Here is a 13719-nt window from a genome sequence, read left to right on the forward strand (position 1 = left end):
TAAGTTAGCTGGCAAGTGCCACTGATATGTCAAATACCAGAGGTTAGCCTCTGGTACCTTTCCATTATGCACATTTCTTTCCATTGTACTGCTACTGCTAAGTCGCTTCAGTCATGTCTGACTCTATGTGACCCTGTAGACGGCGGCCCACCAGGCTCCCCCGTCCCTGGGATTCTCCAGGCAAGAACACTGGAGTGGGTTGCCATTTCCTTCTCCAGTGCATGAAAGTGAAAAGTGAAAGTGAAGTCGCTCAGTCGTGTCTGACTCTTTGCGACCCCATGGACTGCAGCCTACCAGGCTCCTCCGTCCATGGGATTTTCCAGGCGAGAGTACTGGAGTGGGGTGCCATTGCCTTCTCCCATTGTACTACTGAGAGAGATTTTCTTTTTACAAATTTCTTTACATTCCCAGATATAATTTCAAGACATAGCTCCTCATTTTCACCCAACTTTTTACGTATATGCTGGAGCACTAACCTGAGTCTCTCATGAATTCTCTTCTTATTTCTTACCCCTGCTTCTTCTTGCAGTCCTAACCGGCATTGTGAATATAGGCGGAGACGGGGTCTTTAGGAGATTCATGATGTTAAATGAAGTCATCTAAGGGTGGGATTCTAATCTGATAGGACTTGAGCATGCTCAGAGGAAAAGCCATGTGAGGTTATACAGAGGTCATCTATAAGCTAGAAAGAGAGTTCTTACCAGAATCTTAGCCCTGACATTCCCTGATCTTGGAGGTTCCAGCCTCTAGAACTGTGAGAAAATATATTTCTGTTGTTTAAAAACAGAATTTGTGGTATTTTGGTATAGCAATTCAAGCAGACTAAGACACCTGTTTCACACATATTCGTTTCACAGTCCATCCTTAATACTGACTGTGGCTATTTCCAAAATCAGAGATCCCATAATTCTGGAAAATTACTAATTAAAAGCAAACATCATAATCAAGATGTGAACTCAGTTGGAAATAGAAATTTCACCACAGTGGTTTCTGCTGGGCTGAACTTACATGACCTAATAAACTTCTCAAATAATAGGATTTCAGTGCCAGGGAAGAAATATGTTGGATGTGTTCTAGAAACTGAAATAAATCTAAACTCTGTGTAGCCCCTACTGTGACAGAAATCATGTGTGGAAGATTGCATCGTTCATCCCTCTTGTTGCTAAAACTTGTTATGGGAGGCATATATCCTGCCTCTTTTTCCCCTCTTAATATCAAAATTGGTCGTTGACTTGGTTCAGCCAGAAATATGAGCAGAAGTGACAGCATGTAGTTTTGTAGCAGAATCTTTAATACCCGGTTGGTTTTGCCAGTTTTCTTGTTCATTTTCCTTTGGCAAGAGCATAGCATGCCCTGAGTAGGGCTGTTTCTCAGCCTAGATCCTGAAATGAGAAGATATAAAACCACAGCCCATCCATAGCAACTGAGTTTTGGAAGCAGCTGAGACTTAGAACTTTGTTACTACACCCGAACTTAACAAAAGGCAACTGATGCTGGATATTATGAAGGGTCTGGAAGGACAGGTCAGATCATGGAGTGTCTTGTACACTAAATGTTTAGCTGCAAGAGGAAAAGCACAGAAAAGTTTTAAGGAGGGGAATGTAAGCGTTATGTTACTTTTCTTTAGTTTACTTGTTTGTTTAGTTATATTGAAGTAAGAAGGGCAAATTATTTAAAATTTAAATAGTACTAAACATTTTATAATGAAAAAGAGTGGTGCCCCAATTAGTGAAAGTGAAACTGAAAGCTGCTCAGTCATGTCCAACTCTTTGCGACCCCATGGACTGTCCATGGAATTCTCTAGGCCAGAATACTGGAGTGGATAGCCTTTCCCTTCTCCAGGGGATCTTCCCAACCCAGGGATTGAACCCAAGTCTCCCACATTGCAGGCGGATTCTTTACTAGCTGAGCCACAAGGGAAGCCCAAGAATACTGGAGTGGGTAGCCTATCCCTTCTCCAGTGGATCCTGGCCCAGGAATTGAACCAGGGTCTATCTGCATTGCAGGTGGATTCTTTACCAACTAGACATTTTCCCAAATACAGGTCTTATTTCCCAGTGGGAAATCATTTTTATAATTCAGTTTGTAAGTTAGATCATATTTCATCCATATTTCTTAAATATTTGTTGGTAATACTTTTAGATTGATACATTTTAAACATTATTGTTGTTCTTTACTTAGATCTGATAATTATTTGTTTTTATATGGCTGCAAAATCTTTGACACTCCTCCCATTGAGAGATAAGGTTTATGCTTCTTCCTCTAAAATCTGGACAAACTCATGACTTGCTTGTAAGCAGTGCATTTTAGTAGAATATGCATGACTTCTGAGGTTAGTTGTGGCCACGTGAAAATCTGTCTTTCAGATTTCTTGCTGTAGGGAGCCTAACTGAAGGACAAACTCAGTCTCTGCAGTCTGAATCCCGCAGCCTTCATGCTGAGAGGATGCTTCCAGTGGGCTGTTCCCTGTCAGCCCTGAACATAGTAGAGACACTAAGCAGGTCAGTTCCTATGTGGGACTCCTTTGACATGCAGCTTTGGCTTAAAAACTTTCCATCAACTTGTCTAATACCTTTCTGGATTGTCCTGCAGTCAGAGACTCTGCCTAGCCAGACTTCCTCCCCCTCTCCCTCCTTTATAGGAGTCAGGACTGCATCACCATCTGAAATGCTCATTGCCTCCTCTGGCTTTCTCCATTTTTCCTTTTCTAGTGTATCGCCCACTACGTCTTTTGCACAGCTAATTTCCTTCTTGATGCTGTTCCTCAAAGTCCCCAGACTAACACTCTAGTTCAGAAAAGGGCAGTATAGCTTTCTCCTTGTGGACAGGGCTCCTCTCTGTTGAAAGTCTGACCTACCACATAGGGAGTTTGACCACCCTCATACTCTTATGCTGGGAGGAAGCCCAGAAAGCGAGGGACGAAATGATGGCCCCTGGTTGACTGCTCTAGGTAAGATCTCAGTCAACATCTGCGATAAATCCCCAGATGTGGGAGAGGAGACGCAGCTCCATGAATCCAGTTCCCAGCCATCACGTCACCCCTAGCTTTTCAGTTTTTCTATCTGAGGCTTTAGTCATTGTATATTTAAGGGAACCATTTGTTCCGTGCCTTGCTGAAACATAATGTGAAGTGTGCTATGCTGAAATATAAACATAATATATATATTTTTAAAAAACTGCTAAGCTGTCATTGGATATTTGTGGATTGTGAGTTTGAGCCATAGAAACCTTTTGTGGCCTACTATGAAGATGTGTCTTTCCTGGGAAATTTTGCAACTGTATCTCATAAGTACTCCACTGGCAAAGACAAGGCTATGCTACTCTTCAGCTTGTAGTTTCTCAGAAAGTATTTATATGTTAACAGGTTAATGGTTACATATATTTTTTCATCTACACTGGAGACCTCCATAGCGGAAACCTTTACAAGCAGAGAGCTCTACTAAAGCAGTTCTGATGTTAGCTAATGTGCTCATCACAGATTTTTTTTTTTTTTTAACTGAGTTTGTTTTCAGGATATCTATTGGTGGGCATAGAAGTAAACTTGGTAACTGAAAGAACTTTTGGTCTTTACCGTTTGCGCAGATGGTAAAGAATCTGCCTATAGTGGAGGAGACCCAGGTTCGATTCCTGAGTCAGAAAGAATCCTTGGAGAAGGGATTTGATACCCACTCCAGTATTCTTGCCTGAAGAATTCCATGGACAGAGGAGCCTGGCGTGCTGCAGTCCATGGCGTCACAAAGAGTCGGCCCCAAGTGAGTGGCTAACACTTTCACTTTCACTTTTTGTTGAAAACTATTTTCTCTTGGAAATCATTATCCTATTGTCTTTCACCACTAAATATTACTGTTGGGAAATCTGATAGTGATGAATTTGGGCATTTTTCTGAAATCTTGCCCTGGATTAGGGTCTTCTCTTTCACCCTTCCTTCCTTCTACAATTTTTTGGGAGCTTGCCCTTAATAAATCACTTACACACACCTCCAGTTCTCGGCTTGCTTCCTGAAATCAAACCTGAGGTATGTGGTGGAGTAAAATGTTTTATTCTCTAAGAGAAAGGCATTTCAAAGAAGGATGCAGAAGCAATTGAGGTGCAGAGAGGTCACTGAATAGAGCTTTGATCCCTGAAGTGTGTCAAGTTGGGGGAGGATAAGAGCATAAGAAGTTTCATTTCAGAGGGCCCAAAAAGTGCATTTTAAATAAAAAATGTTGCAGAATCTCTGTCCCCTTCTTTCAGACTTCACCGGAAATGGTGAAATCTTAGCTATTCCCATCCCAGAAATACCAACTCCTGTCTCAACTTCTAGTTGCCTTTGAATTTAGATAAATTATTGTTAATAAGGTAAATATATTACAAAGTCTATTCAAATTATTCAGTGTCTTGGTTTTTATTTATCAAATAAAAAAATCACAAGCTTCAGATACAAGAAATTTATTGAGACATTTTCTTTTGCACCTAACTACCTACTATTTCATTTTCCTCAGGACGTTCATCTATTTATCATCTTCACTTTTTCATATGTTCAGATCATGGCACCTTATCACAAATTCATAAGAACAGAATAAAAACAATGTTCGCTTGTGTGTGTATTGGAGCAAATTGTTACAACTTTCTCAAAGAGGAAAACATTCAAAGGTTCTTACTTTGAACTGTGTTTTCAATAATATCCTTCAGTTGCTATTATCTTCCCTTTATTCTCAGTACTCATCGTTGCATATGGAAATATTATTCCTTCTGTTTACCAAGGTTCCTGCTGTGCTTGAAAGCTAGTTCCTGACAGCTCACAGTCACTTCTGTGAGAAGAATCTAGGGCTCTCAAACTCTGAAATGCTTGCTCAAGAAGAAAAAATACTTATATGTTTCATTTCTACCATCTTTCATTTCCACTTCTGATAAAATATAGAAAGAGAGCAAGTGAGGGATGAGCTTCATGATAACCTTTTGGTGCCAGTGCAGGCCTCCCATCAGGATACATTTCCCAGCTGACAGGTGGTCTTTTCTCCTCAAGTACTACGGAGCTGGCGAACTTAAGCAAGAATATGTGACCCACTTCTCAGACCTGGGGCTCAGAGCAGCAGGGTTCTTATAATCATCTGAGGATCTCATGTTGGAAATCTCTTCTGTAATGTCTTTGTGAACCTGTGCATCTGATCTTCCCATTTAGAAATTTCTGTGAATGATGAAGGCTGAGGTAACAGAATGAGTCCTCTGCTTCTCATGTTTTCTAGGAAACCTCTCACCTATGTCTGAAAGACTTCTAATGGGTTCTGATTATAAATTTAAGAAAACCATATTCAAATCAAGAAATAGCATGTGTAACTTTGCTTAGATTAGAACCATTTTTAGTTTTAGTTTCCTTTGAGATTTGATAACAAATATACACTAAGGCTTCTCATTACAGGAGAAATATATAGTTACTGGCAGATGTCCAAAGTATAAGGAAAAGTGAGAAACTCTTCTTTGTAATAATTACACATAACAGTAATTAATGGTGTGGGACTTGTGTGATTAAGTAGATTTCATACCCAGATTCTTCTGTAAGTCAATACACCTGAGTATTTCTGGTTTCTAAACATATCTACTTTCTTAATTCATATCGACCCCATTTCTTTTAAAGTGTACCTCGAAGTATTTGAAGTTCTCCAAAGCTTATCTATTTTATCCTCTTTCTAATTCACAAATAGAAGCCATGTCAAGGTAATTAACTGTGATAACCTATTTAGCATAAAGTTATTATAAGGAAAAAAGAGCACAAAAGCTCCCCAGAAAACCCTGCATATTCTTAAGTTTCTTTTTTTTTTATTTTTTATTTTTTTAAATTAATTAATTTTTTTTATTAGTTGGAGGCTAATTACTTCACAACATTTCAGTGGGTTTTGTCATACATTGATATGAATCAGCCATGGATTTACATGTATTCCCCATCCTGATCCCCTCTCCCACCTCCCTCTCCACCCAATTCCTCTGGGTCTTCCCAGTGCACCAGGCCCGAGCACTTGTCTCATGCATCCCACCTGGGCTGGTGATCTGTTTCACCATAGATAGTATACATGCTATTCTTTTGAAATATCCCACCCTCACATTCTCCCACAGAGTTCAAAAGTCTGTTCTGTATTTCTGTGTCTCTTTTTCTGTTTTGCATATAGGGTTATTGTTACCATCTTTCTAAATTCCATATATATGTGTCAGTATGCTGTAATGTTCTTTATCTTTCTGGCTTGCTTCACTCTGTATAAGGGGCTCCAGCTTCATCCATCTCATTAGGACTGGTTCAAATGAATTCTTTTTAACGGCTGTGTAATATTCCATGGTGTATATGTACCACATCTTCCTTATCCATTCATCTGCTGATGGGCATCTAGGTTGCTTCCATGTCCTGGCAATTATAAACAGTGCTGCGATGAATATTGGGGTGCACGTGTCTCTTTCAGATCTGGTTTCCTCAGTGTGTATGCCCAGAAGTGGGATTGCTGGGTCATATGGCAGTTCTATTTCCAGTTTTTTTAAGAAATCTCCACACTGTTCTCCATAGCGGCTGTACTAGTTTGCATTCCCACCAACAGTGTAAGAGGGTTCCCTTTTCTCCACACCCTCTCCAGCATTTATTGCTTGTAGACTTTTGGATAGCAGGCATCCTGACTGGCGTGTAATGGTACCTCATTGTGGTTTTGATTTGCATTTCTCTAATAATGAGTGATGTTGAGCATCTTTTCATGTGTTTGTTAGCCATCTGTATGTCTTCTTTGGAGAAATGTCTGTTTAGTTCTTTGGCCCATTTTTTGATTGGGTCATTTATTTTTCTGGAATTGAGCTGCAGGAGTTGCTTGTATATTTTTGAGATTAATCCTTTGTCTGTTTCTTCATTTGCTGTTATTTTCTCCCAATCTGAGGGCTGTCTTTTCACCTTACTTATAGTTTCCTTTGTAGTGCAAAAGCTTTTAAGTTTCATTAGGTCCCATTTGTTTAGTTTTGCTTTCATTTCCAATATTCTGGGAGGTGGGTCATAGAGGATCTTGCTGTGATTTATGTCGGAGAGTGTTTTGCCTATGTTCTCCTCTAGGAGTTTTATAGTTTCTGGTCTTACATTTAGATCTTTAATCCATTTTGAGTTTATTTTTGTGTATGGTGTTAGAAAGTGTTCTAGTTTCATTCTTTTACAAGTGGTTGACCAGTTTTCCCAGCACCACGTGTTAAAGAGGTTGTCTTTTTTCCATTGTATATCCTTGCCTCCTTTGTCAAAGATAAGGTGTCCATAGGTTCGTGGATTTATCTCTGGGCTTTCTAGTCTGTTCCATTGATCTATATTTCTGTCTTTGTGCCAGTACCATACTGTCTTGATGACTGTGGCTTTGTAGTAGAGTCTGAAGTCAGGCAGGTTGATTCCTCCAGTTCCATTCTTCTTTCTCAAGATTACTTTGGCTATTCGAGGTTTTTTGTATTTCCATACAAATTGTGAAATTCTTTGGTCTAGTTCTGTGAAAAATACCGTTGGTAGCTTGATAGGGATTGCATTGAATCTATAGATTGCTTTGGGTAGAATAGCCATTTTGACAATATTGATTCTTCCAATCCATGAACACGGTATGTTTCTCCATCTGTTTGTGTCCTCTTTGATTTCTTTCATCAGTGTTTTATAGTTTTCTATGTATAGGTCTTTTGTTTCTTTAGGTAGATATACTCCTAAGTATTTTATTCTTTTTGTTGCAATGGTGAATGGTATTGTTTCCTTAATTTCTCTTTCTGTTTTTTCATTGTTAGTATATAGGAATGCAAGGGATTTCTGTGTGTTAACTTTATATCCTGCAACTTTACTATATTCATTGATTAGCTCTAGTAATTTTCTGGTAGAGTCTTTAGGGTTTTCTATGTAGAGGATCATGTCATCTGCAAACAGTGAGAGTTTCACTTCTTCTTTTCCTATCTGGATTCCTTTTGCTTCTTTTTCTGCTCTGATTGCTGTGGCCAGCACTTCCAACACTATGTTGAATAGTAGTGGTGAGAGTGGGCACCCTTGTCTTGTTCCTGATTTCAGGGGAAATGCTTTCAATTTTTCACCATTGAGGGTGATGCTTGCTGTGGGTTTGTCATATATAGCTTTTATTATGTTGAGGTATGTTCCTTCTATTCCTGCTTTTTGGAGAGTTTTAATCATAAATGAGTGTTGAATTTTGTCAAAGGCTTTCTCTGCATCTATTGAGATAATCATATGGTTTTTATCTTTCAATTTGTTAATGTGGTGTATTACATTGATTGATTTGCAGATATTAAAGAATCCTTGCATTCCTGGGATAAAGCCCACTTGGTCATGATGTATGATTTTTTTAATATGTTTGGATTCTGTTTGCTAGAATTTTGTTGAGGATTTTTGCATCTATGTTCATCAGTGATATTGGCCTGTAGTTATTCTTAAGTTTCTAAATTAGATCATATGTTGCCATTTTCAAACATTAATTAGTATCTATTGTGAGTAAACAAATCAGGGTTTGGCAAGGTCTTGAAAAGTTTTCATTTTTTATTGTTTGAATGAAAAATATTTTCAATAAGTTATAATAAAAAAATCCAGAGTTAAACTTAATCATCAGGTTTTAATTTCATATTATAAGTGAATACTTTTCCACCGAAGAGCATCTATAATTTCAACTGTGCTAACGATCTGAAGTTGTACAGGATTTGATGATGTTGGGTCTATCAGAAAAAAAAAAAAAATCCACTAAATTTTGAGAAAGTCCTCAGCTTTTGGTTGCCCTCCATGGACATATTAACTTGGATCAGAATATCCCAGATATTAGGGCTTCCCATGTGGCTCAGAAGAATCCACCTGCCAATGCAGAAGATATGGATTCAGTCCCTGGGTCGGAAAGATCTCTTGGAGTAGGAAATGGAGACTCACTCCAGTATTATTGCCGGGAAAATTCCGTGGGCAGAGGAGACTGGCGGGCTACAGTCCACGGGGTTGCCAAGAGTCAGACATGACTGAGCCCAGCACACACACAGCATCCCAGATATTAAAATAAAGAAACAAGGTTTCATCTTCAAGCACGTTTAAAACACAGGCGAGTATTTAGAAAGGCTCACAAAATAATGATAAAGAAGGTAACTGGGAGAGATGCCAGATGATGACTGGCCATGTGCTTATATGGTGATTTAAGTCAACTGCACAGGGATCCACAATAACATTAGCACATCCTTCTTGCCTGAATGAGGAACGTTAAACTCTTTATATGATTATGTTATGTAACTATGGTGTCAGTTCTTTGTGACACCATAAATCAAATCAAAATAAAATTTTTTTTTTCTTTTTCTGTTTTTTTTCTTCTGTTTAAAACATTGCTAGGAGTTTTAGGTGAGAGGAGAAGTTTCCAAGTGGTAGCAAGAGAAACTGATCAGAAAAGTTAGTCTAAATTATTTTATCCCAGACCTAAAAGAGTCAAGGAAATTGATGCTGTATAATGAAACCCTTTAGGGTTTCTTCCATCCTGTTGCAAATACTAGATCTATTTTCCAGAGGAGAAAAGAAGTGTCTGATGATATCTCTAGAAGTTTACCAAATTTAAAAATAGATACAACTTCTGAAACTTTAGATGAATATTGTTGTCTTTTCTGTTAGATCTATTAGCTGGATGTTTGATGTATTAAACTAATTTTGATGGAAGATTTCTTTCCTAGAAAAGTTTTCCTTTACATTAAAAAGCTTTAAAATAGTCCAAATATGAGGCCAAATTAAAATAACAAATGAAATTACTATATGTCTACTTTAAAATCCAAGGGTTTATATTCATACACATGTAGCCGACTTTACCAATTTGAATGTATTTGAGGTTATAGCAAGTTGGTTGTTTGAGATACAGTATCTGAAGATCCAACTTTAAATGAGAAATTTAATGTCTTCCATTAGCATGAAATGTTGCCATTCACTGGAGGAAAGAAGGAAGTATACAGAATTTGTTGCTAGCAGGTCCCAAAATTGGGACCTAATTTCCTTGAGTTTTTGTTTAATGCTGTTCCAATGGAAAGCATGAAATGAGCTGGACTCATCATCTGAGGAAGGCAGCTCCACAGGAATCTGAAAACCTGCTAAAAGGCTTTGCCTGTGTTTGTTTATTTTTGTGAATTGTATTTCTCAGTTTACAGATGCTAATCCAGAACCAGCTTTCCACACTGGCAAGCAAAAATGAATATACTTCACGTGTGTGTGTGTTCTGGTCATATTGACATACTTTATTGGGAAATTAAAAACTGTTTGTTGATGAAAGTGGGGTCAGGGAATCTGGTGATTTTTAAAGAATAAATACTAATCAGATATTCTGGAATAAAATTCTAACGTCTGCTGAATGGATAACAACTGAGTGATAGATAATTATTGTGTAATATGCAAGTGATTTGTTATGAGAGAGAAGGTAGTGCCCATGTGTTAAAAATGTGAATATGCAAACTAAGGAAAACATACTTCTCCGCTTCTGATCTCTGGCAGGCATATATAGACACAGTGAGCTTTCTCACATAAAGTCCTTATTCCTTTTGGTTCATTTATGTTATTGTGTAGGCATCATCATAACTGAGACTAAGTGACTATACGAGACAGACAGACAGACATCAGCAGCAAATTTGCGTGCTGCAGTATTAAGAGGCTGATTTCCTGGGGTGAAGATTTCCACGGGTTGGAAGGAAACTGCAGACAGCAGGGCAAACCTGGGTGCACCAGCTGCATAGGCGGAAACATCTTGGTGAAAACTTGAATAGTACTTTGTTTTACAGAAATACACTGCTGCATCTCACGTTTCTCATTTTCATCCTGTGATGTGAATCTTTATTTTTTCTGAAATTCATTAGGCTCCTGTTTTTGCTCTTCCACATTCTGGTCTCAGGTTTTCCTTCTAGTTTTGTCCTTCAATGTCAGCTCTGCCATCCCATTCACTATAAAAACAGTTCTGATTTGTAGTTTCTTGAATGATCTAACTTAGACCACTTCTGTCATTCGTAAAATAGCCTCCCTTCTCTACCCTTTTACACTTATTTAAGCTTTATATAGACCACATCCCATCTCCTTTGTGGAAATCTTCTCTGAGAAGATTTCCGTAGAATTGACTGTTGGCAGAATTGACTGTCCTCTGAATTCTCGCCCCTGACTTGTGTGTGTGTGTGTGCATGCATGTGTGTGTGTAGTGTGTTAACGGTATGTTAATATGTTAGCTTTCTATTGCTGATAACAAATGACCATGTACTTGGCAAAAACAACACTAATTTAATATTTCATAATTTGGTAGGTCAGAATTTAAGGCACTTAGTGGTAAATTTCATATGTGTATGGATGGTTTAGTCCCTAAGTCATGTCTGACTCTTGTGACCCCATGAACTATAGCCTACCAGGCTCCTCTATCAATAGGATTGATTTTCCAGGCAAGAATCCTTGAGTGGGTTGCCATTTCCTTCTCCAGGGAATCTTCCTGACCTAGAGATTGAACCCATGTCTTCAGCATTGCGAGCAGGTTCTTTACTGACTGAACCACCAGGGAAGCCCTCATTATGTGTACACTTACCCCCGAATCATTGAGTTGTATGCATAAAATATGTACATCTTCTTATTATGTCAACCATACCTCAGTAAAGTAGTTTGAAAAATAGAAGTTCAGCCAGAGTGACTCAGCTGGTTTTCTAGAATCTTCCATAGCCAATATCATGAGATCAGTAGGGCTGTATTTCTTTCGAAGAATCAGGGCATGAGTTTGCTTACAAGTTCATACAAATTGTTCACAACTTTCAGATCCACACAGTAGTCATAGGATGGAGGTTGCCACTTCCTTGCTGGGTGTTGGTCCAAAGTCCTTCTCAGCTTCTAGAACCCCTATGTTTCTTGGCATTTGTTCTCATTCCTCCATCTTCAAAAATCTAGTCCTTCTCAAGCTTTGTCTCTCTCTGACTTCCTCTTTTGCAGCATCTCTTCTGCCTCCAGTCAAAGAATTCTCTCTGCATTAAGGGGTCATATGATTAGATTGTGCTTACCTTGATAATTCAGGATAATATATCTATTTTAAGAATCATAATCTTGTTTCCATATCTGTGCTATTAGGAATAATGATGTAATAAACATGGGAGTGTGTATATCTCTGCTAATCCTGTTTTCATTTCCTTTGGGTATATATCCAGAAGTGGAATTGCTGGATCATATGGTAGATTTATTTTTAATTTTTTGAGGAATCTCTGTACTTTTTCTTTTTTATTGAAGTCTAATTGATTTACAATGTGCCGATCTCTGCTGTACGCTAAAAATCAGTTACACACATACAGACATTCTTTTTTATATTCTTTTCCACTATGGTTAATCACAGGATGTTGAATATAGTTCCTTGTGCTATACAGTAGGACCTTATTATTTATCCATCCTATATCTGATAGTTTGCATCTTCTAATTCCCATTCCCAGTACTTCCTTCCTCCACCCACCTCCCCCTTGGCAAGCATAAGTCTGTTCTCCATGGCTGTGAGTCTGTTTCTGTTTTGTAGATAAGTTCATTTGTGCCATATTTTAGATTCCACATATAAGTGATATCATATGGTGTTGGTCTTTCTGATTTACTTCACTTATAGTAATCTTTGGTTGCATCCATGTTGCTGCAAATGGCATTAATTCTTCTTCTTCTTTTTTTTTTTAGTATTCCAGTGTGTGTGTGTGTGTGTGTGCGTGTATCTTCTTTATCCATCCACCTATTGATGGATATTCGATGTTTTGGCTATTGTGAACAATGCTGCTATGAACATAGGGGAACATGTATCTTTTGAATTATAGTTTTGTATAGGTTTATACTCTGGAGTGGGATTGCTGGATCGTATGGTAATTCTATTTTTAGTTTTCTAAGGAACCTCCACACCGTTTTTTAGTGGCTGCACCAACTTCTATTCACATAAACAGTGTAGGAGCCTTCGTTTTCTCCATGCCTTCTGCAGCATTTGTTATTTGTAGACTTTTTAATGATGGACATTCTGAGGGTGTGAGATGTTACCTCCTTGTAGGTTTGATTCGTATTTCTCTAGTAATTAGAGATTTTGAGCATATTTTCATGTGCCTACTGGCCATCTGTATGTCTTCTTTGCATAAATGTCTGTTAATGTCATCTGCTCATTTCTTTCATTGGGTTGTTTGATTTTTTGTTGTTGAGTTGTAATTTTTGTTGTTTACATATTGGAGATTAAGCCCTTGTCTATCACAGCATTTGTAAATATATCTTCCCATTCGTAGGCTGTCTTTTTTTTTTTTTTTTAATTGTTTCCTTTGCTGTGCAAAAGCTCATAAATTTGATTAGGTCCATTTTGTTTATTTATTTATTTTATATCTGTTGCCTTGAGAAACTGACCTAAGAAAACATTGGTGCTATCTATGTCAAAGAATGTTTTGCATATGTTCTCTTCTAGGAATTTTATGGTGTCATGTTTTATGTTTAAGTGTTTAAGTCATTTTGAATTTATTTTTGTGCCTGGTATGAGAGTGTGTTCTAACTTCTTTGTCTTACATGCAACTGTCCAACTTTCCCAGCAACACTTGCTGAAGAGACTTTTTTTTTTCTATTTAGTATCCTTTCCTCCTTTGTTGAAGATTAATTGGCTGTAAGTGTATGGGTTTATTTCTGAGCTCTCTGTTCTGTTTCATTGATCCAGATGCCTGTTTTTGTATCAATACCACACTGTTTGAATACTGTAACTTTGTGGTATTGTCTGACTTTTGGAAGAC

Source organism: Dama dama, chromosome 25, assembly GCF_033118175.1.
Source record: "Dama dama isolate Ldn47 chromosome 25, ASM3311817v1, whole genome shotgun sequence".
NCBI classification, from domain to species: domain Eukaryota; kingdom Metazoa; phylum Chordata; class Mammalia; order Artiodactyla; family Cervidae; genus Dama; species Dama dama.